Raw genomic sequence first — 26,760 nt, forward strand, 5'->3', positions numbered from 1 at the left:
AAGAAGATCTAACCAATCAGTATTAAATAGCATGAAGAATATAAAATCATAGAATCTATAATGTGCATAACATGACAATTACTAGTATCCCCACATATTTGTAGAACCACAGCCTTCCCAAATGAAACACCTGCAATTTAAGTTCCATTATATGAAAATTAAAGCCTAATTGGTGCATATTTTTTCACAATACAATAACCTGACCCCAAAAAGGTAATTAATGAACAGAAAACTCATATATAGTTGGCAAATATAACATTCGCATGAAATTGGGTTCACTAGCCATCAACAGCTGTATGAGAAACAATTTTGCATGCTCTTATATCATCATTCAAGAGAACTTGTTATAAAGGCAGAATTAATTAGTTTAGGCTAATCACTTTAATTTACACTGAGCTGTAATATGATAAATCTGCACAAGTGAGGATCAAAGGTGAACTGGGCAGAGTCACACATTGTTTGTATACTAGTTTGCTAAGTGAAAATCATGAACTAGAGTACAAACTACAGTTTTCTTACTTTGCTCTCCCTCATTTTTTAAGGCTAGCTAGACAATCTTTAAAAGTAGAAACAACTCTAACAGGAGACAATAGTGGGAAAGATATAGTGAAAATAACAGGAAACCCGAATAGAGCAACCAAAGAATATGATCAAGACTGACTGCCAAACAGTATTAACCTTCCAAAAGCATGCAGGAAAACCAAATTATCAAACATTAATAGATGTCAAACGTACAAACATTACAGAAATTGAAACTGTCACTTCCATTTGTTTGTTTGAGATTAAATTTGCAATTCTATTTGCACCACCTTGTACAAAATATTTCATCATATTGAAACCATTGGCAACACATGCCGCTATTACATAAAGCTTTGCCTTATTCCCAATGGCTATATTCAAGTTTATGCATTCAAATCTATAAATCCAGTCTTATTATAAATCAACTCACTTCTTATGGAACGGAAACAATTGTAGACAATATGCATGCAACACACTGGAGAAAAAGACCCCCATAGCCAAAAGAAATTGTCAAAAAGGACAATCCAACTAACCCTTTTTGAATTGTCAAAAAGGACAATCCAGTAACATAATAAGTAAACGCAGTCCAAACAAGAGCTTCTAACAATGAAAAGGGACCTTTTAAAAGGGTGGCAGGAATAGCATATGCCCAAGTTGGGTAAAAAACACAATTCCTTTTGTTTGTAGAAAGTTTCAAGCCTTTCAATAGTCATGGACATCTCAGGAAATCCATCAACAAGAACTAATAGCAAAGCAAAGAACAGTGCGCCTGTATATGAATTAGCATTAAGAACATCAATGTCCATTTAAGTATGCAAAATACTGTCATTGTGTTTAATGCAATGATCATCAGCTGAAAAATAAACAAGTATGAACACGCATGAAATTTTCCATGCCCTTTAGAAGGTACAAGTGCATGAATTTGGGGGGGGGGGGGGGGAAGTGTTTCCCGCCACTGTTTCCATCCAGAAGTTGAAAAATAAAATGAAGTTAAAATTTTGAAAGTAAAAATCATAACCTGTTGGTCTAGCTTATTCCCAAAACTGGACGTCTTGAATTTGTTAGAGAACATATCAACTGATACATAACTGTGATGTTGTGTTAGGATAATTTTTGCCTTTGTGAGGATGAGCAACAATTTCCTCTGTTTTGGGTAGATGAGAATAGAGCAAAACAGAGTAGGTGGGAAGCTAGAGAGAGAAACTAGAGAGAGAAAGTAGTGGTAAGTAGCTTTGAGCCAAACAATACGTTCGCGCCACTGTTTCCATCCAGAAGTTGAAAAATAAAATGAAGTTAAAATTTTGAAAGTAAAAATCATAACCTGTTGGTCTAGCTTATTCCCAAAACCGAACGCCTTGAATTTGTTAGAGAACATATCAACTGATACATAACTGTGATGTTGTGTTAGGATAATTTTTGCCTTTGTGAGGATGAGCAACAATTTCCTCTGTTTTGGGTAGATGAGAATAGAGCAAAACAGAGTAGGTGGGAAGCCAGAGAGAGAAACTAGAGAGAGAAAGTAGTGGTAAGTAGCTTTGAGCCAAATAATACGTAGGAGATTTAGGAAGTTGGATCACAGAGAATTTAGAGGGAGAACAGTTGGATAATTATCTGATGATTTTATTTGCCAAATAGTGAGGTATATATACCCTCTTTTGTAACAGAAAACCCAAATACTACTGCATAAATTAAGATGCACTAATCCTATCAACTAGTGGCCTAACCAGCCAAACAACTAAGGAAATAAAATAGCAACAACTAAAGACTAAGTCAAACCCACAGCTCTTGGCCAACCCTACATAATGGTATACCCAGGTACCGTGCATGGCGCATGCACACACAGCACACTCATCAGTCCTCCCCCCTTAAGACTCCTTGTCTGCAGGGAGAAAGCTAGGATAGGTCCGAGAAAAATGCCAAGCATTCTCCCAAGTTGCATCTTCTTTGGGAAGGCCGTGCCACTTGATCAAAACCTCCGTTTTCGGCCTATTGCGTCCCTTTTGTACAACCCGTCGATCCAAGACAGCTTTTGGCTAAGGTAGGACTAATGCGTCATTTGAGATGGGAGGAAGCTGGGGCGATGTGATTGGCACAACACCTAAATGCTTGCGCAACATGTTTACATGGAACGCATTGTGTATACGGGAATTAGGAGGTAAAGCTAGCTTATAAGCCACTAGTCCCACATGCTCCAACACTTGGTACAGCCCATAAAACCGCAGAGAGAGCTTCAACGAAGCAAGGAAGGCCACAGAAGATTGTCGATAAGGCTACAACTTAAGGTAGACCATGTCCCCGACATTAAAAACACCTCTCGACAGTGCCGATCAGCAAGGGTCTTCATTCGGTTTTGAGCTTGAGACAAGTTAGTATGAAGTGTGGGGAGAATAAAATCATGATCACGAAGATAGAAGTCCACTGCATCAACACGGGAAGTGCGAGGAACGTAAGAGAGCAATGAGGGTGGTGTCACACCATACATGGTCTCAAAGGGAGTCAAAAGAGTTGCTGAATGTAGAGAAGTGTTGTAGCTATACTCAGCCCATGGCAACCACTCCTTCCAACGACGAGGCTGATCTCTCGTAAAGCAACGTAAATACTGTTCCAAGGTCCGGTTAACAACCTCGGATTGTCCATCCATTTGAGGATGGTAACTTGAACTCATGCATTGCTTTGTGCCGTGTAATTGGAATAAGGTGCACCAAAATGAACTGATAAAAACTTTGTCCCGATCACTCACTATTGATGTAGGCATGCCGTGGAGTCGCACCACATTGCTAATAAAGGCTTGAGCAACCGTGAAAGCTGTGTAGGGGTGGGTTAATGGTATGAAATGTGCATACTTAGAAAGACGATCTACCACCACCATAATGACTGAGTATCCGCCTGAAAAAGGCAACCCTTCCACGAAGTCTATGGATATATCGGTCCAAATACGGTCTGGAATGGGCAAGGGTTGTAACAAACCAGCAGGAGATTGGTGGTCATATTTGCATCGCTAACAAACTTCTCATTGGTGGATAAATTCCATGATAGATAATCGCATTCCCGGCCACCTAAAATCGTTACACAAACGAGACAAAGTCTTATGAAAACCAAAATGGCCTCGAGAGGGAGACGAGTGACATTCCTCCATTATTATTGTCACCAAGGCAGATGTAGGACCAAGGAAAACCTTCCCATGTTCAAACCATACACCATCACCGTGGATACGGTGTGGGGTTGTGCGGAAGTGTGCATAAAAAAGATCTTGAGCACACTCCTCTTGCAATTGGCGCCACCAGGCAGCTTGGAGTCACAAAATGGATAAAAAATGGAGATCCACTCGTGACAGAGCATCTGCTGCTTGATTCTCAGAATCACGTTTGTACTCAACATGATAGTCATAACCAAGGAGTTTTGGCAACCATTTGACTTGGGCTGCCGTGGTGATGCATTGCTCCAAAAGGTACTTTAAGCTCTTCTGATCTGTTCTCACTATAAAAGAGTTGCCCAGCAAGTATGGTCTCCATTTTTGAACCGATTTTACAACAGCCAACATTTCTTTTTCATAGGTGGAAAGGCTTAGCATGGCTCCTTGAATTGCTTGACTGAAATAAGTAAATGGTCGGCCATTTTGAATGAGGACGGCGCCGATCTTGGTTCCACTCGCATCACATTCAATAGTGAAGGGCTATGAAAAATCTGGCAAAGCTAAAACCGGTGCCGTAGTTAGAGCCGTTTTCAGTTGCTGAAAAGCCTTCTCTATCTCAGAAGTCCAATAGAACCTTTTGGCACTAAGGAGTTTAGTGAGAGGTGCAGCAATGCTGCCAAAATGCCTAATAAATTTCCAATAATAACCAGCCAGGCTAAGGAAGCCACGGACCCCGCAAGCAGTGGTGGGAGTTGGCCACTCTTGAACAGTTCGTATCTTCACTGGATCAGCTTCCACCCCATTATGGGAAATAACATGCCCAAGATACTCGACTTTGGTCACCTCGAATGTACACTTAGATTCCTTGACATAGAGGTGATGTTCGGCTAAAAGGTTGAGCACTGTGTGGAGATGGTGTAGGTGTTCCTCCCAAGATTTCGAGTAGATGAGGATGTCGTCGAAAAACACCAAAATGAAATGCCTTATAAATGGCCGAAAGATGTCATTCATCAAACATTGAAACGTGGCTGGGGCATTGGTTAAGCCTAATGGCATCACAACGAACTCATAATGCCCTTCGTGAGTCTGGAACGCCATTTTCGGAATGTCTGGTTCGTGCACACGAATCTTGTGGTAGCCGGAGCGTAAGTCCAGTTTCGAGAAATAATGTGCACCATGAAGCTCATCCAATAGTTCGTCGATCACCGGAATGGGATACTTATCCTTCACAGTCATTGAATTCAATGCTCGGTAATCGAAGCAAAACCGCCACTCACCGTTGGCCTTCTTTACCAGAACAACCGGAGAAGAGAAAGGACTATTGCTTGGGCATATGAGACCTGATTGAAGGAGCTCTCTGACCAACCATTCAATCTCGGTTTTCTGGAAGTGTGGGTAACAGTATGGCCTTACATTCACAGGTGGGCAATTGGGTGTTAGTGGAATTTTGTGATCATGCAATCTCTTTGGAGGAAGAGTTGTTGGAGTTCGAAACATATGTTTAAAATTGGATAAGAGCTTATCCATATCTGGAGAGTTATTGCTTTGCTGTGAGGAGCAAAACATGGGAATGAGTTGGATAAAAAATCCCATTCCCTATGAAACTGACCCTTGCAGCACATGGCATTCTTTTTGCGTGAGGATTCCTATTCCTTGCTGAACTCCTTGGAATATAAACTCCTTCCCATCCTTCTCGAATGACATGGTCAAGCGGGCATAATCAGTTTTCACGGGCCCAAGCGTGGCCAACCATTGGATGCCCAAAACAAGTGGGCACGCGCCTACCGGCAACACGTAGTAATCGGCGGTTATTGAGTACCCCTGAACTTGCACTGTGAGAGCTTGACAGATTCCCCGAGCATTCTATGCGTTCTTTATTGGCTACCAATACGGTAAACCGCTTGCTTTTGTCTACAAGGAATCCAAACTTGGTAACGATAGATTGATCGATAAAGTTATGAGTGGAGTCGCCATCGATTAATATTGTTAACTCCTGATTCTGAAGCTTTCCAAGAACCCAAATGGTTTGAGGGTGATCTATTCTGATGATGGCATGGAAGGAAATTTCTGGTACAATGGTTTCCTCCATGACCTTCTACTGATTGGCCTCTTCATTTTTAGCTTCATCTTCGATCATGAATAATTGGGGATGAACGCAACGATGTCCCGGAGCAAACTTTTCATCACAATAACAACAAAGCACTTTTTCACACTGCTCTCGGGCTTCCTGATGTGATATGCTCTGGAATGTGCGAGGGTTCGAGGTACGTTGGGGTGCTGGCCCTAGGACTCCTTGAGTTGGTTTGACTTGAGTTTGTGTGGTTGTAGGCAATGAGGGTGAGCGGTATGGGGGAGTGGATTTCTTTTGTAGTAAGTTGCACTCCTCAATTAAACGAGCCACGCCTATGGCATTAGATAATGTGAGAGGATGTTTGATCTTAACATCTAAGCGAATATCATTGCGTAAGCCTGCAATAAAACACCCGATGAGGAATGATTCGGGTATACCATTGATGCAATGCGAAAGCCTCTCAAAGGTTTCCTGATATGCTTCCACCGTGGTTGTTTGGCGCAAATGGGTTAACGCTTCCGAAGGATCTTCAAAATCAGTTGGGCCAAAGCGTAAGAGTATGGCCTTAGTAAACTCTTTCCAAGATATAGGTCCTCGAAATTTCATGAACCATCTATACCATTGGAGTGACAAACCTTCCAAATGGAAGGAAGCCAATTGTACCTGTTGGTCCGAAGGAACATTTTGGCAGGCAAAGTATTGTTCTACCTTGTACACCCACCCTTGCGGGTCTTCTCCGTCGAATTTGGGGAAGTAAAGTTTTAATGGCCATTGGTTGGGTTCATTGGCAGTGGAAGATTCTCCAAGGCCAAACAGATTGACTTTATGGAACTGAGAGGTTGGCTTTGGTGAAATTCAGAGAGATTGGATTTCTGATAAGACATTCTCCAGGACCTCAAACAGTTGCTCAACATTAGAATTGACTTAGGTAATACTTGCTTCATGCCTAGCTAATGCCTCGTTTACCTCATTCTGGAATTCAGCATTTGTTTTGCCATGAGTATCCATCTGGAAGTGAGACAACTAGGCTCTGATACCAAATGTTAGGATAATTTTTGCCTTTGTGAGGATGAGCAACAATTTCCTCTGTTTCGGGTAGATAAGAACAGAGCAAAATAGAGTGGGTGGGAAGCTAGAGAGAGAAACTAGAGAGAGAAAGTAGTGGTAAGTAGCTTTGAGCCAAATAATACGTAGGAGATTTAGGAAGTTGGATCACAGAGAATTTAGAGGGAGAACAGTTGGATAATTATCTGATGATTTTATTTGCCAAATAGTGAGGTACATATACCCTCTTTTGTAACAGAAAACCCAAATACTACTGCATAAATTAAGATGCACTAATCCTATCAACTAGTGGCCCAACCGGCCAAACAACTAAGGAAATAAAATAGCAACAACTAAAGACTAAGTCAAACCCACAGTTCTCTGCCAACGCTGCATAATGGCCTACCCATGTACCGGTCATGGCGCATGCACACACAGCACACTCATCATGTTGTTCAATGGCGTACCAATATTGTGCTTGAATCTTTTTTAGAGATAACCTGCAAATCAAATGGTGTAAATGTTAATGGATAGAAAATGAAGAATTAAAAGAGAAAGACATCATGAGCTTGTGCACATATACCTCTTGAATTACAAGCACACAAACATATATAGCCCCTATTCTATAAACCATAGCAGCCCTCACTGTTTTCCTCTGAAAACCTCGAAAGCCTCTCCTATTTTCACACACACGGTTTCAGTTTAAAATGCAAAAATGGCACCGTTTTTGCAATCTTAGACCAAAACATATCCATGGATACCTTAGAGACCACATGAAACGTATCGAGCAAAAAGGGCATTGTTTTTGGAAATGAGAAACATATCATGGATACCTTAGACCAAAAAATCAAAATGAGAAATCAAACACATACCTTAGAGACCACGTGAAATGTATCGGGCAAAACTTCGAAGCCTCTCTGGCAGAGGCAGCCTCCGATCTTTATTTCAAACAATTCTTCAAAGCCCCAAGCTCGTACTCCACCGAAGCCCCCGAACCGCTCGATCCTCTCCCTGAGTTATGGCGCGCGCATTTACTCTCGGGATCGAATCAAAAGAAATTCGAAGCTCGGACGGATTCAGAATCAAAATTATGCGAGAGAAAGAGAGTTGGCTTGAACGAGAGCGGGTGGGCATCTAACGGATAGAGAAAAGGTCCATGGCTAATCCATTGGTGGCTGGTGTGTTTGCAGTAGCGGTCATCTTCTCGGAGTCGAAATCTTGGACTCCATCGGAATAGGAAGTGAAGGTCGGAGATCAAGGGAGAGGGAAAGCGAGAGGGTGAGATTGAAAATTATGGGAAATTCTTAGGGCATCATTTTTTCAAATTGGTTGTAGTTGCCCATTCGGCAAAACGGCACTGTTTTTAGTAGGGAATTATTTTAAAATTGTTTTAAATGTAATTTGATTGTTTTTTGTGATACTGGTGATTTTGTCACAGTAGTGTGAAGGTAATATATGACACAATATCTTCGTCACCCTAAGATGAGCAATATAATTCTAATATAATTTTAGTAAATTAGTTACATATGTAAAATGTTTGTCAACGTTAACACCAAATAAAGTTTTAAAAAAAAAATTACCTTCAAAATTTAAAAGGCAATTATTTACAAAAATATATGACAAAGTAAGAATTTATCACTAATTAGATGATCCAATCATTAAATGTGACAAACAAAATATTAGTCACCAATAACCTATATAAATTGATAAACTTTTATTTATCACTGTGCTTTTTGTAGCAATTGCCCAAATTTTTTATAGTGACATAGGATATCTTAATGCTCCCATGCAAGAACTATTAATTAATCCATAATCTTCCATTGTTTCAGCTTTTTTGGATGGTGCAAAAAGCAAAAACAAGAAAACAAAAGGATTTAGCTGTAGGATTTAAAACATATAATTCATATATAAAAAGAATTTGGCCTTTTTTTTTCACTTTATTGGCTCATCAAACATAGATATAGAGTTATGATAAGGGCGGATCACTCGGCTATTATTTATTTATTTATTTATTTTTATTTTTTTTGCAGTCCCTTTTGATCATATGTTTTTATGAATCTGAAATTAAATTAATGACTGGATACGAAGCTGTAGCTGACGTACATACCAAAAATAACTTCTAGTGGTTAATTAAATATATATGTGTATATACCACAAATTAAGTAGATCCAATCAGCCACCCATCACTCAGCACCGCAAATTAAGCGTTTAAATTGTCAGTTTTGTAATTGAAGAGTAGGAAACTTTAAACAATATATAAACAATGCTACTTGAAAAGTTTATTTAAAGGCCTTTCAGTTTCACTCCTATGTAAAGTCTTTTCGTTCAAGATTGAATGTTTCGTATGCTTTTGCTAGATTGTTTTTTTTTTTTGAGGTTATTTTAGAATTATACATGTTAAATTATTATTGATCTCAAAAATTTAAATTGATTTTTAATATTATTTTTTTAATATAATAAATACCCCAGATGTTTAAGATCCACAATTTTAGAGGTTTACCATCTAAATCAAATTTCACTTGACAATTAAATTGATCCTTGAAAGTGGTAATTTTTTTTAAATAATTGATAACGCCACTTTAATATCAGTACTTTGAATTTTGAACTATGAAACCATCTTTTTTTTTTTTTATCATTACAATAATTCCTAAATTAAAAGGGAGAGGATTTGTCTTTAACCCATGATCTCATGATTAAATTACCATTAATTTTAAAAATTTAATTTGTTAAGAAATAGGTTTAACATGTATAAAATGCTAAGTCTAGAAATACATTTTATGTGTTGACATGGTTAATTCATGGCCAATAGCGTAGCATTAAAAATCTCCCAACAAGAACCAAAGATTCCGTCTATTCGTGAATGCAATGAAATAAATGTCGCCATCCATGTTCACTATTAAATATATGAGTTGGCTTGGTTAGGATTGATACTTGTTCGCATTGTTATGTGCGTGAACTATATCGCAGCCTTGTAACTCTCAATTATACTTTATGCTTTTTTTTTTCTTTTTTTTTTCTAAAATTTTTTTGGACATACCATTATTCTTCATACCACCTGAGTTTTGGAAGTATGCTTTATCAATTGGGCGAGTGATTGAGACGTCTTTATTTGAACTTAAGACCATTATATGATTGGCTCATAGGTTTTTATTTTTATTTTTGTTTTTTATTTTTGCTATCCTGTTAGTTTTTGTTTTGTTTTTTAGTGTATATTGAATATGTTTTGCTTTATTTCTGCCAAATCTTTTTATTAATCAAACGTTCCTTAAATTTTGGGTTGTATTGCCTAGTCATCAATGAAAATGATATTTACTATTTGAACTTGATTTAGACCATATACTGTGTCTAGTATTAGATATCTTTTGTGAATCTTTGATAGATAAAATGAAACCTTTAAGCTCCTTACTAATTAATTTATGGTTGAACATCATGACTAACTTTATTACAATCAGTCCTGATCCTTTATATACAAAAGTCGTCATCAATGACGTATCGTGATCCTTTTGATCAGTTTGGGATTAAGACAAATTTTATGATTAAACAATTAATATACACATATACATAAATATACTTATGATAAATAAGAGACAACTTTTAAATTCCATCTTACTTTAATTCATTCTCTTAATTCAGCACCAAAAATGATAAAAAGGATACCACTTTATTTCTTATAGGTCTACCATGCATGTAGTTTCACATATAGAGTACCTTATTACTCACATGCGAGAACTATTAATTAATCCATAATCTTCCATTATTTCATATTTTTTAGATAGTGCAAAAAACAAAAACAAGAAAACAAAAGGATTTAGCTGTAGGATTTAAAACATAATAATTTTTAGCATAATTGTTTTTGTTATAATTCATATATAAAAAGAATTTGGCATAGATATAGAATTATAATGAGGGCCGGTGCCTCAGCTCATAAAAATACAATAATAATAATAATAATAATAAGGTTTAAACATAATAAGTAATTTTACAATCTCTATAAAATTAAACACAATTCTAACTATTTAATTATTACCCAAAAATCAATAAGCAAAAATAAATAAATTTGGAAGACCTAAATATAATGTTTTAAGAAAGCAAACCACGTTGAAATCATCTTAATATTAAATACTTTAGTAACTATTGTTTCTTTTTTAAAAAAAAATCAACATTTAAATTAATAAGTAAGTCCATGAATAAATAAATAAATTATCTTACCAAAATCAAACACATATATTTAATTATATACACAAACACAAATATGTACAAATATATACATTTATAGATATATAAAATATCTGGTTTTCCCCATTTCTATTACAAACCATAAATGAAGAATAATCTTTTTAAAATACAAAAATAATTATTGACAGAATTAGGTTTTTTTCTACTTATAAATCAATGTATAAATAAATGAATAAATACATAAATAGGCAAACAGGTAATCTTGCAAAATCATGCACATTTGCTTAATTTTATACACTCATGCGCGCGCGTGCGCCCACACACACACACAAATAAATACACACACATGCACACACACACACACACACATAAATACACATGTTTTACTAATACGATTATTTTACCAAAATTAAAGTTAACGATAAACAATTTTGCACTTCGAATATAGGTTATAGTCTAAATTAAAGCATGGAAGAATTTTGAGAGAAACTATATAAACTAATATCTTTTTAATTTTACAACCAACTCATTAATTTAAAACTTCCAAAATTGTAGATCGGCGATTAAAACAATAACTCATTCAATGAAATTATTTTAATTAAATATCAACATCTAAAATGTTTTTGAATTTTATAAGATACTCAATTAATCATAATTTGTTAAATAACACTTTTAAAACCTAATTTAATAATCAATAAATATACAAATATATATACATATTTATATTTTACTTCAAAATAAAACTTAGAAAAACATACCACTTACCGTGCTGATATTTATCATCTTTGCTCGAATCCAGGGTCCACCACAAGTTTTGTCGGATATCTAGCATTTACCAAAAATATTATTTAAAATATTATATACGTTCTTCAATGGTTTTGAAATATATTAAATAATTTAAAATTCACTCCCATTGCTTCGGACTCCCAGAGTTGGATTCCAAGGGAGTCCAACTATATAGTAAACCCTATTGGCCAATAGCCTGAAATTTGGATTTCTCTTAATTACACTCAATTTTATGAAATTAAGTATTTCATTAACTCCTATTAGCTCCTATGAACCTATATGCAACAATTTTCTTAGGGGGAGCTTTCAACACAGTCTAATTTTTACATCAATTTCTAAATTAGCTAAAAAATGATAAAATTTTAAATAATCAACCATAATTAGCAACCCATATACCAAATGAAAGTTTGTAAGATAAGGATTGAGGATACATAGCTTAAACAACCCAAACTTGTCGCAAGTGATTGAAAAATGGCTGAAAAATTTAAGGAAAACTTTAAGCCTTTGTATCTCTTAAACAACTTGGAATTTGAAAAAAAAAAAAAAAAAAAGGGGCCGTATTTTGAATTAGAAGGTTCAAAATAGGATGGATAGGAGTATATCTTGCTAGATTCATTGAAAAATAGCCAAATCCTCAGAGAGAGAGAAACCATAACCGCTGGTTTTAGATGCCCAATCTTGGCCCATCATCGGCCATGAAATGTGGTGGCTAAGCTTACTGGTAGCTGGGCTATGTCGATAGCCAGAGTGTATCACTATGGGGTGGTAGGAAATTAATCAATTTTAGCCAATCCGAGGGGAAAGAGAGGGGGGGGGGGGGGAGAGAGAGAGAGAAAGATGACATGTGGCACCCATAGGTAGGTGACACATTGTATCCCTTTGGATTTTTTTCCAAATTCCTTTGCACACTCTTGCTAAAAACTATCTTGTAAAGTCAGTTCCAGAAAAATAATTAAAATTTTACAAGTTCATAACTTTTCAATAGACCCAAATTAAGTAAGCTGTTGTCTACAGACTCATATTAATAAGCACTATCACATAGTACATAAATTAAAATCAAAATACTTACAAATAGAAAGTCAACTTCAAGCTCACTCGATCAGTCCAAATCATATATTGTTATGACCATAACTTTTCAATCTTAGCTATGATTGTAACACCCCGTCCCAAATCGCACCGGAATCCGTGCACGTTAACTAAGGTTGACCGTTGACCTAGGTTAAAAGTTGACTTTTTGTTCCAGTTGGAATTTCCAGTTAACCAGGGTACCGTGGCGAAGTGCATGATGCCCTGAGTTCGTAGACTAGTAGCACGTCGAAAACGGAGCTACGGTTTGAAAGTTATGGGCAAAACAAGTTGAGGTACAAATAGTCCAAAAGGTGCCGAGAGTTGACTTTTTCTTGTGGTGTAATTTTATTTTGACTCTTATATGGTTGCAAAGTACTCGTCGATACGAGTTCATAGACTAGCAGCACGCTTAAATCGGACATTTGGTTAAAAAGTTATGGACGTTTGAAATTTGCTGGATACCGTAATATTTTATTATATCTTACTTAAGTGCACAGTGACACCACGTGTCATTACCTGATTGGTCCACGTGGAATGAACAGTGTCACACGGTGGCTTTTATTTGACAAAAATCTCGGGGAAGAGAGAGAAAGAGAGAGAGGAGAGAGAGAGAGAGAGAGAAACCGACCGGTCGCCGGAATTTTCAAATTTTCCGGCCGATTCACCTTACACGCACTGGCCAGATGGAATCCTCTCCCCATTTCCGGCAAAATCCCAAAATTTCACTGCCGTTGGCCGCCGGACGTGCCCGGATCGAGGCGGCGAAGATCGGTGGCGATTTTTCCCTCCACCGCCGATTGACCCCTTTTCGGCCATTTTTCAGCCACACACGCCAGCCACCCCTCACCACCTCCTCAAGTCCGGCCTACCCACCAAATTTCACGGCCACCGGACCTCCGACGCGCCGGGATCGGAGCTTTTTCCGGCAAGGGATCGAAATTCTTCAAACCCCGATTTCTCCTCCGTCCGGCCTCCGTTTGCCTCACCGCCAGTCCCGTTGGATTCCTCTCCCCTCGATCTACAAATCTGAAAAAAATCTCAGCCAACGGCCACCGCACGCGCAACCGCCGGCGACGGTTGCCGGTGACCGCGGCGGCTCGCCGGAAGTTACTGTTCCGGCGAGTACCCAGTCACCCTGCCGATCCCTCCTGACTGTGTTCGACCTCCTAAACCCAAATTCGGCATCCGTTTCAGCCAATTCACAATGGTTTGGGAGAATTGCGAAGTCGAAATCCGAAAGCTTTCCGGCGAGATTCCGGCCACCTCGGGTCCGATCACCGGAAATTAAGACCGAATCCGTGATCCTCATCACTCGAGCTTCGATTCGGTATATAACTCGTAAATTTTAGATGTCGTTTGGTGTTCGCTCACCGGGTACCCATTTGGGAATTACCCGATTAAAATATTAATATATTTGGTTGGTATACTGTGGATGTTTTTAGGTGCGCGTACGAGTAGTGGAGTTGATCCCGCAGAGGATCTTAGCTGAGTTACGCGCTTAAGGTGAGTGACCCACCTTCAAAAATATTTTGGGCAATTAATTATGTTTAATTGGTATTTGAATCATGCTCATGTGGTACGATTTAATTATTATTTTATTATGGTTTAATTTATTATTTATGCATGAGCAAAGTGTATTTCGGTAATAATCGTACGTGGTTTTACGTATTATTTTCGGGGATAATTGGGTTAAATATTTTATGAAAATATTTGTTTAAATTGTATAAATTATCCCCGCGGTATTTTAATTGTTGAACCTCGTGTTACGAGAAAATTATGGTTTATTTGTTATCGATATTTCCGTACCGTTTGTTAAATAAAAATATGTGGGATGGTGATTGAGAATTTTGGTATATTTCCCACGGTGATTTTGGAAAACGGTAAAGTTGGTTTAATAATTATTTTAGACGCATTCATACAGTATTGGTGTTCTGGTATATGTATATGTGGTTCAGCGCGCAAGTATTATTATTTCACCCGTGAGTTGCCATTGGACTGTGGGCAGGCAAGTTTATTATTGGCCACAGCCGCCCCCCTCCTTGGCCGGGATGATGGTTCAGCAGCAGTACTGTCGGGACGCCGAAGTGCCATTTGCAAGTTTCTCTCTTTAATCTCCCCGCCAGTCGGTGCTCAGGACGCTGGGTATCGGAGGGCATCACCGGTATATGGTGTGATGCGTCAAGTGTAATTTTCAAATAAAGTTTCAAACCCCAAAGGTGTTCAAAAATTATTTATTATAATTTATTACATTTTAATTATATATTGGGGTATTTATTTATTTACAGTTTCTCAAATGGTTTGATCCCTTGGTTTTCGGGAAGTACGAACATTGGGTTTTGTGAAATATTTTAAAAAATGAAACATTTCCAACGGAGTGATTAGTGAGAGTTTTGAGGGAAAAATTATCATTTCCAACTGTTATTATTTATTTATTAATTGTTGGTATTAATTCAATTCCCTTATTGTTATATTTTTATTATTATTATCACTTAAAAGTGTTCAGTAGTTAGGGTCACTCATTGAGATGATTAGCATCTCACGTTTTTAAGTTCCGTTCCCTTAGGTGCAAGAGATGGTAGACGTTCTTCCGGAGCGAACCAATTTTCCGCTGCTATCGTGTTTCAAGAAGTACCTTTATACTCATTCATTTCAGTGTATTATTTTTTCATCTTTGTTGTATTTCTATTTACTAGCACTTCATAAAGCTCTGTATACTATTTGGACACTTATGTTTTATTTATGCACTGGGCTGCTGTTATTGTTTTGAAGTGCTGTAAATTGTGGAACAACTTGTAGTTTTGCGGGAGGAATAAGGGGGTGATTATAGAAGTGTGTTTTCATTGCAGGTAAATTTTTGGTAAGTCCTACCCTTAGGGGAGGTGCTGCGGGATTATCCGTTGGAAGGTTCGATGGTATTTCCCTGGGATCAGGTCTTGTCTAGGTTTCCGGGGAGGAATTCTGGACGGGTCCTGACAGTTGGTATCAGAGCATAGGTTCTTGTAATCCTAAGGGACTGTGCATTGCTGTACAGCCCATCCGTAAATTCTTCCTTTTGCAATCGTGCTTAAGTGTCCCTGTTTCTAAACTCTTGTTTGTTTCCTCAAAATCTGCTACGATGAGTAGGCGGGACACACGTAGAACTCGGGAACGCTCAGTTGAGAGTTCCGGGAGTCGATCGAGCCTTAGAAATCTGGTCTCTCAACTAACTAGAGCCTTAGGAGGTTCAAGCTCTAGTAATCGATCCATGGATCAGGCTCGATGTTTAGGAGCCATGGATTTCGATGGAAGCCAAGGCCCAGCTGGAGCCATGAAGTGGCTATCCAACATGGAGAAAGTCTTGGAAGAGGGGATGCAGTGCCTCGACGAGGACATGGTGAGGATTTCTGGTTTCATGTTAGAAGGAGACGCCCGGAAATGGTGGCAAATAGAAAAGACTCGCAGAAGGCATACGTGGGATCAGTTTAAGGTTGCCTTCTCTACTGAGTATATTCCTCCTGCCTACCATGAAGCAAGAAGGAGAGAGTTCCAGGAAATGCGACAGGGGAACATGACAGTGTCTGAGTACGAGAGACGATTTCGGGAACTATCAGAATTCTGCATGCACCTGATTCCCGATGATCATGCGAAGAAGGTGAGGTTCATAGACGGCTTGAACGAGAACATCGGCTTCACCCTTTCTGGATCAGGACATCCCAATTATCAGTCCGCCAGGGATGCAGCGCTCGAGCTAGAGAGATAGGCGGAGATGCGCAGACCCTCGAGGCGCAGATCATTCGAAGGTTCATATAGTAGGGTACCTCGACAGGGGGCAGCTAAGAAAAGCCATAGTTCAGGCTCAGATAGTGATGGGTTAAGCCCACGAGGCAGATTTCAGAGGAGAGGCAATTATCGTATGCCCCAGCCAGCTCGCCATTCGATCAGTGGGGATATAAGCTCGTATCAACAGTCACACTTTGGTTCTCCGCGGATTTGCCAAATTTGTAGGAGGAAGCACTCTGGGCAGTGTCAGATGGATGGTTTATGCTTTCAGTGTAGGCAGCCAGGCCACATAAGGAGGGATTGCCCTTATGGTAGTGGCAGTGTGCTAGGAGCAGGTCGGCGAGCACAGCATATTAGTATATTTCCAGATCAGAGTTCCCAGGGGAGTCAGGCAGTAGGAGCTTCTTCGGGATCAGCCCAACCGTCTGCAGGATCGAGTCGAGGTAGAGGAAGGAAACCCCAACAGACAGGTCAAGGTCGGGTGTTTGCTATGACGCAGCAGGAGGCCAGGACTACACCTGACGATATCACAGGTACTTTGAATATTTTTGGTAATGATGCACATGTGCGTATAGACCCGGGAGCAACACATTCGTTTATCTTAAGAGAATTTGTCGTTCAGGTCGGTATGACCCCTACCCCTTTAGAATGTTTGCTAGAAATAGCCACTTCTGCAGGAGAATCCTTGTGGCCTAGCCAGTTAATCAAGGAATGTTTCTTCTGCATCGAAGATCAAGTGATAGAAGCGGACTTGATCCTGTTGGATCTATCCGGACTTGATGTAATCTTGGGCATGGATTGGTTGGCAAGGAACCATGCATCTGTAGATTTCTTTAACAAAGAAGTTACATTTAGGAGGCCAGGGTTGCCAGAAGTGGTATTCCGTGGGGAAGTTGGAAGGCCTTTACCGAGGTTGATATCTACTCTCACCGCTAAGAAGCTATTGAATAAAGGTTGTCAAGGGTATTTGTCTCACGTGATAGATACCCGAGTAAGTGGGGTCAGGTTGGAAGACATGCCCGTTGTGCGGGATTTTCCGGATGTGTTTCCTGAGGAATTACCAGGATTGCCTCCGGAAAGGGAAGTTGACTTTCCCATTGAATTAATTCCGAGTACTGTGCCCATTTCTCTACCGCCGTATCGGATGGCTCCAGCGGAGCTAAGGGAGCTAAATGTCCAATTGCAAGATTTGGTAGATAAAGGGTTTATTAGACCAAGTATATCGCCGTGGGGAGCTCCAGTTTTGTTTGTAAAGAAGAAGGATGGTAGTCTAAGACTGTGCATCGACTACCGACAACTAAATAAGGTCACCATCCCTAATCACTATCCGTTGCCAAGGATAGATGATCTCTTTGACCAACTCCAGGGTGCCAAAGTGTTCTCCAAGATTGACTTGAGATCTGGATACCATCAGTTAAGGATCCGAGAGTTGGACATTCCTAAGACTGCCTTTAGGACGAGGTACGGACATTATGAATTCCTAGTGATGTCGTTCGGACTCACCAATGCCCCAGCAGCTTTTATGGATTTGATGAATAGGGTGTTTCGTCCATTCTTAGATCGTTTTGTCATTGTATTTATAGATGACATCCTGATCTATTCAAGGGCCAAGAAGAGCACGTGAGGAATTTGATGAGAGTGCTCCAAACTCTAAGGCAGCATCAGCTATATGCTAAGTTCGACAAGTGTGAATTCTGGTTGAATCAAGTGGGTTTTCTCGGACATATCGTGTCAGCCGAAGGCATCTATGTGGACCCCGATAAGGTGAAGGCAATGTTGAGTTGGGAGTGCCCTACCACTGTGAGGCAAGTATGAAGTTTTCTTGGATTAGCGGGATACTACCGTCGTTTTATAGAAGGGTTTTTGAAGATCGCTGGGCCGCTTCATAATTTAACCCGAAAGAATGTTGAATTTAGTTGGACGGATAGGTGTGAACAGAGTTTTCAGAAGCTGAAGCAAAGGTTAACATCCGCGCCTGTCTTAACTTTACCTGATGGGAATGAAGGTTTTGAAGTCGATTGTGATGCATCCCATCAAGGGTTGGGTTGCGTGTTAATGCAGAATCAAAGGGTGGTAGCGTACACATCACGGCAATTGAAGCAGCACGAACAGAATTACCCTACGCATGACTTAGAATTGGCGGCGGTAGTCTTTGCTTTAAAGAAGTGGAGACACTACTTGTATGGGGCCACATGCCAAATTTATACCGACCACAAAAGCCTCAAGTACATTTTCACTCAGAAGGAGTTAAATATGAGGCAAAAGAGATGGATGGAGTTGTTGAAGGATTATGACTGTGTGATTGATTATCACCCAGGCAAGGCGAATGTAGTGGCAGATGCTTTGAGTAGGAAGGCTATTGGATCTCTTGCTCACATCCAAGTCATCCAACTACCTCTCATGGTGGAGTTGAAGAAGATGGGGGTGTTAATGCATATGCATCCTTCAGGAGTTCTTATGGCTAGTTTTCAGGTGCGACCGGTGTTGGTGGATCGTATATTGGAGACTCAAATGGAAGATCCTAAATTGAGAACGATTAAGGGCAAGGTACAAGAAGGTCTTGATCCGGAGTTTTCCATAAGGAGGGATGGAGCCCTCGTGTATAAAGGACGACTTTGCGTTCCTGATATCTCAGAACTCAAGAAGGAGATTTTAGAAGAGGCGCATAGCTCGATGTATGCGATGCATCCTGGAAGTACCAAAATGTACCGAACACTTGTTAAGTATTATTGGTGGATTGGCATGAAGAGAGAAGTGGCGGATTTTGTATCAAGGTGTTTAATTTGTCAACAAGTAAAGGCAGAAAGACAGAAGCCTTCGGGACTACTCCAATCATTACCGATTCCCGTGTGGAAGTGGGAAGAACTCAACATGGACTTCGTATTCAAGCTTCCTCCCACACCTAAAAGGTACGACGGCATTTGGGTAATCATCGATCGTCTTACCAAGTCGGCACACTTCCTACCGGTACGAGAACGTTTTTTACCCGAGAAGTTAGCCCAATTGTTCGTGCAACGCATTGTAAGTCTTCATGGAGTGCCGTTATCCATCGTCTCCGATCGAGATCCATGCTTTACTTCACGACTATGGCGGAAGTTGGCTGATGCACTAGGAGCAAGACTTAACTGCAGCATCGCTTTTCACCCGCAATCTGATGGACAAGCTGAGCGCACAATTCAGACATTAGAAGACATGCTAAGGTCTTGCATTATGCAATTTCGCGGTAGCTAGGATGAACAATTGCCATTGATAGAATTTGTCTACAACAACAGTTATCAGGCGAGCATTGGGATGTCCCCATATGAAGCTTTATATGGGAGGCAGTGTCGGACACCTTTATGTTGGAGTGAGGTAGGAGAAGAGCAACTCCTTGCAACGAATAATGCTGTTGGATCTGAGTATTTAAGGATGACTTTGGACAAGGTGAAAATCATTAAGGACCGATTGAAGGTTGCCCAAGATCGACAAAAGAGTTATGCCGATGTGCGTAGGAAGGATTTGGAATTCAAAGTAGGAGATTGGGTATTCCTAAAGTTGTCTCCATGGAAAGGAGTGGTATGCTTTGGTCGACGAGGTAAGTTAGGTCCTCGTTATATTGGGCCTTACGAGATTACGGAGAGGATTGGCCCTGTGGCTTATAGGTTGGCGTTACCGGAAGAGCTAGCCCAAGTGCACAACGTGTTTCATGTTTCGATGCTACGGACGTATATTGCAGACCCTTCGCACGTACTCGAGAGTCCGGACATAGAATTAAGGAAAGATCTTTCGTATGTGGAGCAGCCAGAATAGATTTTGGATCGCGAGGAACGGGTGCTACGCAACAAGACTATTCCTCTAGTTAAAGTCTTATGGCGGAACCATTTAGTCGAGGAAGCAACGTGGGAGCCCGAAGCGCAGATGCATGATCAGTACCCTTATCTGTTCCGGTGACATGCAGAATTTCGAGAACGAAATTTTTATAAGGGGGGAGGTTGTAACACCCCGTCCCAAATCGCACCGGAATCCGTGCACGTTGACTGAGGTTGATCGTTGACCGAGCGGGTCAAAAGTTGACTTTTTGTTCAAGTTGGAATTTCCAGTTGACCAGGGTACCGTGGCGAAGTGCATGATGCCTCGAGTTCGTAGACTAGTAGCACGTTGAAAACGGAGCTACGGTTTGAAAGTTATAGGCAAAACAAGTTGAGGTACAAACAGTCCAAACGGTGCCGTGAGTTGACTTTTTCTTGTGGTGTAATTTTGTTTTGACTCTTGTATGGTTGTAAAGTACTCGTCGATATGAGTTCATAGACTAGCGGCACGCTTAAATCGGACATTTGGTTAAAAAGTTATGGACGTTTGAAATTCACCGGATACCGTAATATTTTATTATATCTGGCTTAAGTGCACAGTGACACCACGTGTCATCACCTGATTGGTCCACGTGGAATGAACAGTGTCATACGGTGGCTTTTATTTGACAAAAACCTCGGGGAAGAGAGAGAAAGAGAGAGAGAGAGAAACCTACCGGCCGTCGAAATTTTCAAATTTTCCGGCCGATTCACCTTACACATGCCAGCCAGATGGAATCCTCTCCCCATTTCAGGCAAAACCCCAAAATTTCACGGCCGTTGGCTGCCGGACGCGCCCGGATCGAGGCGGCAAAGATCAGCGGTGATTTTTCCCTCCACCTTCGGCCACCGCCGATTGACCCCTTTCCGGCCATTTTTCGGCCACACACGCCAGCCACCCCTCACCACCTCCTCAAGTCCGGCCTACCCACCAAATTTCACGGCCACCGGACCTCCGACGCGCTGGGATCGGAGCTTTTTTCGGCGAAGGGCCGAAATTCTTCAAACCCCGATTTCTCCGCCGTCCGGCCTCCGTTTGCCTCACTGCCGGTCCCGTTGGATTCCTCTCCCCTTGATCTACAAATCTACAAAAAATCTCAGCCAACAGCCACCGCACGCGCCGCCGCCGGCGACGGTTGCCGGTGACCGCGGCGGCTCGCCGGAAGTTACTGTTCCGGCGAGTACCCAGTCACCCTGCCGATCCCTCCCGACTGTGTTCAACCTCCTGAACCCGAATTCGGCATCCATTTCCACCAATTCGCGATGGTTTGGGAGAATTGCAAAGTCGAAACCCAAAAGCTTTCCGGCGAGATTCCGACCACCTCGGGTCCGATCACCGGAAATTAAGACCGAATCCGTGATCCTCATCACTCGAGCTTCGATTCGGTATATAACTCGTAAATTTTAGATGTCGTTTGGTGTTCGCTCACCGGGTACCCATTTGGGAATTACCCGATTAAAATATTAATATATTTGGTTGGTATACTGTGGATGTTTTTAGGTGCGCGTACGAGTAGTGGAGTTGATCCCGCAGAGGATCTTAGCTGAGTTACGCGCTTAAGGTGAGTGACCCACCTTCAAAAATATTTTGGGCAATTAATTATGTTTAATTGGTATTTGAATCATGCTCATGTGGTACGATTTAATTATTATTTTATTATGGTTTAATTTATTATTTATGCATGAGCAAAGTGTATTTCGGTAATAATCGTACGTGGTTTTAAGTATTATTTTCGGGGATAATTGGGTTAAATATTTTATGAAAATATTTGTTTAAATTGTATAAATTATGCCCGCGGTATTTTAATTGTTGAACCTCGTGTTACGAGAAAATTATGGTTTATTTGTTATTGATATTTCTGTACTGTTTGTTAAATAAAAATATGTGGGATGGTGATTGAGAATTTTGGTATATTTTCCACGGTGATTTTGGAAAACGGTAAAGTTGGTTTAATAATTATTTTAGACGCATTCATACAGTATTGGTGTTCTGGTATGTGTATATGTGGTTCAGCGCGCAAGTATTATTATTTCACCCGTGAATTGCCATTGGACCGTGGGCAGGCAAGTTTGTTATTGGCCACAGCCGTCCCCCTCCTTGGCCGGGATGATGGTTCAGCAGCGGTACTGTCGGGACGCCGAAGTGCCGTTTGCAAGTTTCTCTCTTTAATCTCCCCGCCAGTCGGTGCTCAGGACGCTGGGTATCAGAGGGCATCACCGGTATATGGTGTGATGCGTCAAGTGTAATTTTCAAATAAAGTTTCAAACCCCAAAGGTGTTCAAAAATTATTTATTATAATTTATTGCATTTTAATTATATATTGGGATATTTATTTATTTACTGTTTCTCAAATGGTTTGATCCCTTGGTTTTCGGGAAGTACAAACATTGGGTTTTGTGAAATTGTTTTAAAAAGGGAACATTTCCAACGAAGTGATTAGTGAGAGTTTTGAGGGAAAAATTATCATTTCCAACTGTTATTATTTATTTATTAATTGTTGGTATTAATTCAATTCCCTTATTGTTATATTTTTATTATTATTATCACTTAAAAGTGTTCAGTAGTTAGGGTCACTCATTGAGATGATTAGCATCTCACGTTTTTAAGTTCCGTTCCCTTAGGTGCAAGAGGTGGTAGATGTTCTTCTGGAGCGAACCAATTTTCCGCTGCTATCGTGTTTCGAGAAGTACCTTTGTACTCATTCATTTCAGTGTATTATTTCTTTTATCTTTGTTGTATTTCTGTTGACTAGTACTTCATAAAGCTCTGTATAATATTTGGACACTTATGTTTTATTTATGCACTAGGCTGCTGTTATTGTTGTGAAGTGCTGTAAATTGTGAAACAACTTGTAGTGTTGCGGGAGGAATAAGGGGGTGATTATAGAAGTGTGTTTTTAGTGCAGGTAAATTTTTGGTAAGTCCTACCCTTAGGGGAGGTGCTGCCGGATTTTCCGTTGGAAGGTTCGGTGGTATTTCCCTGGGATCAGGGCTTGTCTAGGGTTCCGGGGAGGAATTCTGGACGGGTCCTAACAATGATTTTGACGTACTGCTAGTCTATGAACTCTGATTGATATATACTTTACCATGATGTTTCAATCAAAACAAAATTCTCCTAGCAACAAAACAAACAACTGTGAGATCCACTTGATTAACTCTGGTTTACCTTGACCAAACTTAACCAAAAGTTTAAATTCGGAGCATATCTTGTTATGACCATAACTTTCTAATCTTAGCTTTGATTTTGGCATGGTACTAGTTTACAAACTTGATTCGATGCATACTTTGGCACAGTGGCTCGGTCAAAAAAAATAAATAAATAAATTTCCTCGCAACTAAAAGTTAACTATGAGATCTACCTGGTCAACCTTAATCAACTTAGGTCAAATTTGGTTAAAAGTTTAAACCCGGAATGTTTTCTCGTGTCGAAGTGTTACAACATGGTACATAAGTCAAAATAAATTCTTATAAATAAAAAGTCAACATCAGACTTCCTCAATCAGTTCGAACAATACCTTGTTATCACCATAACTTTCTAATTTTAATTTTGATTTTGGCATACTACTAGTGTATGAATTCAGATCAATGCATACTTTACCATGGTGTCTTGGTCAAAACGAAATTCTCCTCACAATAAAAAATCAACCGTGAGACTCATTTGGTCAATCCCGATCAATCCTGGTCAAACTTGGTCAAAAGTTCAAATTTGAAGCATACATTATAATGCATAACTTTCTTGTCAGGACCCGTCCAAAATTCCTCACCGGAACCCTAGACAAGCCCTGATCCCAGGGAAACCCTACCGGACCCTCCAATGGAAAATCCGGCAGAACCTCCCCTAAGGGTTGGACTTACCACAAAGTTCCTGTACTGAAAACACACTTCTATATTCATCCCCTTATTCCTCCCACCATACTACAAATTGATTCCACAATTTTACAGCACTTCACAGGAATAACAGTAATCCAGTGCATAAATAATACATAAGTGTCCAGAACAGTATACAGAGTTTCATGAAGTACTATTAAGCATAGAATACAACAGGGATGAAAGAGTAATACAATTGAAATAAATGAAGACAAAGGTAACTTCTCGAACTACGATAGTGCCGGAGATTTGGTTCGCTCCGAAAGAATGTCTACCACCCCTTGCACCTAAAGGAATGGAATTTAAAAATGTGAGATGCTAATCATCTCAGTGAGTGATCCTATCTACTGAACATTTTGAATATTAATAATATAACAAATAAGGGAGTTTAATTTAATACCGACAATTAAATAGATAAATAAATAATAAACAATTGAAAGTAATAATTTCTCTCAAAACCCTCACTATTCACTCCGTTGGAAATGTTCCATTTTTAAAACATTTTCACAAAACTCGATATTCGTATTTCCCAAAAAACAAGGGATCCAATAATTTAATAAATAATAAATAAATACCCCAAATATAAATAAAATGTAATAAAATATGATCAATAATTTTGAACACTTTGGGGTTTGAAATTTTCATCCAAAAATTTATACTTGACACACCACACCATATACCAGTGATGCCCTTTGATACCCAGCGTCCCGAGCATCGACTGGCGGGAGATTAAAGAGAGAAACTTGCATACGGTACTTTGGCGTCCCGACAATACCACTGCTGAAACCTTCATCCCGGCCAAGGAGGGGGGCGGCTGTGGCCAATATCAAACTTGCCTGCCTTCGGTCCAATGGCAACTCACGGGAGATATAATAACCTGTGCGCTAACCACATATACACCGGAACACCAATACTGTATGAGTGCATCTAAAATAATTATTAAATTAATTATTACCGTACCGATTTTCCAAAAATTACCATGGAAAATGTACTAGTTTTCAATTTCACCATCCCACATATTTTCCTTTAACATACCCGGTACAAAACCATCGATAACAATATAAAAATAATTTTTCTCGTAACACGAGGTCCAACAAATAATATTCCATGGGCATAATTATAAAATTTAAACCACCAATTTAAGCAAATAATTTCCTTAAAATATTTAAACCAATTATGCCCAAAAATAATATTAAAACCACATACGATTTATTACTGAAAATACTTTACTCATGCATAATAAATAAAATTAAATCACAATAATAAAAATCGGGGTTTTTGGATAACCCAAATTCCGTTTAGCACAACAAACATATACGTACTTGTAAAACAATATTTTCCATAATTATAATTAAATTTCACCACATGAGCATAATTGCAGATATCAATTAAACACCAAATAAATATAATTAATTATCCCAAAATATTTTTAAAGGTGGGTCACTCACCTTAAGCACGTATATAAGCCAAGATCCTCCACAGGATCAACTCCATTACTCACACGTGCACCTAAAACATCCACAGTACACCAACCAAATATATTACTATTTTAATCGGATAACTCCCAAATGGGTACTCGGGAAGCAAACACAAACGACAACTAAAATTGACGAGTAATATACCGAATCAAAGCTTGAGTGACGAGGATTACAAATCCGGTCTCACTTCCCGGAGATCGGACCCAAGGTGGCCGTAATCTCGCCGAAAGCTTTCAGGATTCAACTCTTTGATTCTTCCAAATCATCACGAATTGGAGGAAAAGGACGCCGTATTTGGATTCAGGGGGTCAGAATTAGTAGAAAGGGACCGGAGACGGGACTGGATACTCGCCGGAACAGGGAGTTCTCCGGCGAGCCGTCGCGGTCACCGGCAACCGTCGCCACCGACGGCGCGTGCGGCGGTTGATGATCGTGATTTTTGGAGGTTTTGAAGCTTGAAGGGAGAGGGTTCCAACGGTACCGGCGGTGACAAGAACGGAGGCCGGAATGTGGAGATCTCGGCGGTTGAAGGATTCGGCGCCGCCGCCGGAAAAAGCCTCAATCCGGGAGCGTCGCCTGTCGCTTAGCCATGAAATTTCGGGGTTCGGCCTGGAATGAGGAGGCCGAAAAATTTGACAACTCCGGTAGCCAGTCGTTTCTCTCTCTCTCCTCTCTCTCTTTCTCTCTCTCTCTCCTCCCCATCGTTTTTACCAAATAAAAGCCACCGTGGGTGACACTGTTCACCCACGTGGACCAATCAAGTGTCGACATATGGCGTTACTGTGCACTTAGCTAGATATAATAAAATATTATAGTATCCGGCGAACTTCACACGTCCATAACTTTTTAACCAGATGTCTAATTTAAGCGTGCCGCTAGTCTATGAACTCGTATCAACGAGTACTTTACAACCATACAAAAGTCAAAACAAAATTATACAATGATAAAAATTCAACTCCCGGCACCTCTGGACAGTTTGCACCTCGACTTGTTTTGCCCATAACTTTCAAACCGTAGCTTCGTTTTCGACGT

This window comes from Ziziphus jujuba, chromosome 4 (genome assembly GCF_031755915.1).
Source record: "Ziziphus jujuba cultivar Dongzao chromosome 4, ASM3175591v1".
Lineage (NCBI taxonomy): Eukaryota > Viridiplantae > Streptophyta > Magnoliopsida > Rosales > Rhamnaceae > Ziziphus > Ziziphus jujuba.